This window comes from Myotis brandtii, unplaced genomic scaffold (genome assembly GCF_000412655.1).
Source record: "Myotis brandtii unplaced genomic scaffold, ASM41265v1 scaffold194, whole genome shotgun sequence".
NCBI classification, from domain to species: Eukaryota; Metazoa; Chordata; class Mammalia; order Chiroptera; family Vespertilionidae; genus Myotis; species Myotis brandtii.
In genome coordinates this window covers 1,435,763-1,439,608 of record NW_005357232.1, presented here as the reverse complement: position 1 = coordinate 1,439,608, position 3,846 = coordinate 1,435,763, and the positions used below count along the sequence as shown (strand labels likewise).

The 3,846-nt window shown below is 44.7% G+C and overlaps 2 pseudogenes; one reads left to right on the top strand and one right to left on the bottom strand.

Annotated features, from left to right (window-relative positions):
• LOC102251590 overlaps nucleotides 1–680 on the top strand; it is a 1,192-nt pseudogene extending 512 nt beyond the window's left edge.
• Nucleotides 1–3,846, bottom strand: part of LOC102257796 — a 21,391-nt pseudogene that overhangs the window by 14,205 nt on the left and 3,340 nt on the right.

Below are 3,846 nucleotides of genomic sequence, written 5' to 3'. Positions count from 1 at the left end.
GCACCATGCTGGGCCTGCTGGACTCCCACCTCATCAAGGAGGCCGGCGACGCCGAAAGCCGGGTCTTCTACCTGAAAATGAAGGGCGACTACTACCGCTATCTGGCCGAGGTGGCCACCGGCGATGACAAGAAGCGCATCATCGACTCTGCCCAGGCAGCCTACCAGGAGGCCATGGACATCCCGGCAAGAAGGAGATGCCGCCCACCAATCCCATCCGCCTGGGCTTGGCCCTGAACCTTTCCGTTTTCCACTATGAGATCGCAAATAGCACTGAGGAGGCCATCTCACCGGCCCAGACCACCTTCGATGAGGCCATGGCTGACCTGCACACGCTCAGTGAGGACTCCTACAAAGACAGCACCCTCATCCTGCAGCTGCTGCGAGACAACCTGACTCTGTGGACGGCCGACAACGCTGGGGAAGGGGGCGAGGCACCTGAAGGGCCCCAGAGCTGAGCCACGTTGCTACCTTCCCTGCCCTGCCCTGCCCGCTCCAGCCCCACCCACCCCCAGCAGAGAGGACTAGAATGGGGTGGGAGGCCCGACCCTCTCCCCAAATGCTCTGCCCCAGCTCAGAGAGGCTTCATGGAGAGGGACCAGCAGAGCTGAGGCTCCCTGAGGCCATTGGATCCCACTCTTCCTGCAGCTGTCGGGTTCTCCTAACCACTGGTCATTCCACCCAGCCCTGCTCTGCGCCCCCTCCAGACCCTACCCGTGAACCGGCGACTTCTGCCTCTTCCCCCACCCCCACCCCCCTTGACTCCCTCCATCCCCTGCTGATAAATAAATAAATAAATAAATAAATAAATAAATAAATAAATAAATAAATAAATAAATAAATAAATAAATAAATAAATAAATAAATAAATAAATAAATAAATAAATAAATAAATAAATAAATAAATAAATAAATAAATAAATAAATAAATAAATAAATAAATAAATAAATAAATAAATTAAAGTTCCCCTGTGACAATAAATAAATAAATAAATAAATAAGAGCTTTGCTGGGTAGAATAATCTTGGTTGTAGGTCCTTGCTATTCATCACTTTGAGTGTTTCTTGCCACTCCTTTCTGGCCTGCAAAGTTTCAGTTGAGAAATCAGCCGACAGTCAAATTGTATAGGCACTTCCTTGTAGGTAACTAACTGCTTTTCTCTTGATGCTTCTAAGATTCTCTCTTTGTCTTTTGACCCTGGGCATTTTAATTATGATGTATAGGTGTGGGCCTCTTTGACTTCTTGTTTAGGACTCTGTGCTTCTTGAACTAGTGGGTCTTTTTCCTTTACCCAGGTAGGGTAAAGTTTTCAGTCATTGTTTCTTCAAATAGGTTCTCGATCCCGTGTTCTCTCTCCTCTTTCTGGTCCCTCTATGATGCGGATGTTGTTATGCTTCATGTTATCCTAAAGGTCCCTTACACTACCTTTATTTCTTGTAATTCTTTTTTCTATGTGCTGCTCTGATTGGGTATTTTCTTCTACCTGGTTTCTAAATTGCTGATTTAATCTTCTGCTTTATCTAACTTTATGCTTATCCTTCCAGTGTATTCCTCATTTCAGATATTGTATTCTAATTGGTTCTTTCATATGGTTTCTATGTCCTTTTTTATGTTTACTATCTCTTTGGTTAAGTTCTCATTGATTTCATCCATTCTTCCCTTAATTTCTTTGAGCATCCTTATAACAATTGTGAATTGCTTGCCTCCATTTCACTTAGCTCTTTTTCTGGAGATTTATCCTGTTCTTTCATTTGGGGAATGTTTCTTTGTCTTCTCATTTTGATTACCTCTTTCTATTTGTTTCTCTGTGTTACATCTTCTATGACTCCCAGTCTTGGTAGGGTGGCCTTACATAGTGGGTGTCCTGTGGGACTCCAAGGTGCATTCTCCTTGATCACCTCTGCTAAGTGCTCTAGGGATGTCCCCTGTGTAGGTTATGTGGGCCCTCCTGTTGTAATTCAGACTTGATTGGACCATTCATGAGTGAGATGAACCTCAGACTGCCTAACTTATGATCAATCCCAACCATAGTGTACAAGCTACTGTGCATATGCTAATCATACAAAACAGAATTCACCTCAGCAGGATCTGGTGCCTGCCAAGATCTCTCTTTGGATATGCCACTTGTGAAGCTAATTGGACCTTGCTATGATGTCTGAAGTTGGCCACTGGGTGTGCTGGTTCTGGGGACTCTTGTGAGAGACTCTACACAGGTCAATGTCAGACACTGCCTGCGACTCGCCCTGGGCAAACTATTTGGAGCTACAAAATGATCCACACTGTGTGGCTGCCTCTTCTGGGCCTGATTATGCATGAGAAGGGTTCCCTAAGCTACACAACTCAGTCACTGACACCCCTTGAATCTACCCAGACCTCTACACCCAGCCCAGGCCATTGACTCCTCACCAGGGCGGAAGCTCTGCAGGATGGGTCAACACGGAGGCCAGGGGGTGGGGCAGTTGCTTTCCCCAGGCTGATGCTACATGGAGGGGCATGCTTTACCCAAGAAAGACGGTGTCTGTAGTGCAGTAGGGTGACTCAGCACAGGGGTCCCAGCGGTTGTCCCCTCAGCTCTCTCCCTAGAGCCACAAACCAGTCTCTCTTCCCAGGTGTCTAGTCTGCTCCACCCTCTTTCGGCTGGAGCCCAGGGTGAGTGGCTGTGAAAGAGATTTTGTGCATTGGTCCTTTAAGTGGTGCCTGAGTTTCTAGCAGACTCCTATCTCTCCCTGGCAGACAGAAACCCCACTGATTGTCACAGCCAAATGTCATGTGGGTATCTCTTCCAGGCTCTGGTGCTCTGGGCTTGGGATCTGCTTATCAGAGGAAACCCTCACACACACACACACACACACACACACACACACACACACACCCCGCACCCTACGGCTGAGATATCCCTCTGGAACTTCAGCCCCAGCCCCTGGTAGGGGGGCCAGCCCTTCTTGCATTTCCACACTTCCTACCTGTAATGTGGCTTCTTCTGTAAATTCTTAAGTCTAAATCCTATAAGATTCCTCTTCAGCTAGTGTTCAGTTGGTTATTCAGATTGATTGCTTTATGTATTAGTTGTACTTCAGTTTGGTCCTGGGAGGAGGTGGGTGTAGCTTCCACCTACTCCACTGCCATCTTGAATCTCTGACTGACAATTTATACTCTGAAAATGCACATGTTGTTATGAATTAAAAAGTGGAAACATGGCACATTGTATTCATAAAAGGCCTTTTCTAAATTGTTCTTCTTGTACAGTATTTACTTTTATAGGAAAGAATAAATATTACAAACTTGAAATATAAATTGTGGTGAATAAGCATTTGGAACTGATTTTTTTTTTTTTTGGTAAAAAAAAAAAAATGTTTTACAAGTCAGAAGTACCCTTAAATGGTTGAGCTGTGTTTTTATCTCTTTAACTTTTAGAATAAATTAAAATACTTTGTTTCACCATCTACTGACATTTTTCTGTTTTTCTCCAGAAGAAATTGCTTAACACCTTGGCCAGTGTGGCTCAGTTTGTTGAGCATGCCTTAGGGATTCCCGGTCAGGGCTCATGCATGGGTTGTGGACTCGATCTCCAGCAGGGGGCATGCAGGAGGCAGCCAGTTGATGTTTCGCTCTCTAAAAAAAATCAATAAAAACATATTTAAAAACTAAAGGAAGAAAAATAGAGAAATTGCTTAAGTTCTTACTTTGTTGTTCATATGAGTATAAAAGTGCTATATACACAATCACTGTTGTTAACAGTTAGATTTTTTTTTTTTTTGCTTGTCTTTTAACTTTATTAGCATCCAAGAATGGGGAGAATGATGGGGTGGGAGGTATCAAGGACTTGGGGAACAGGTGGGAGGCACTA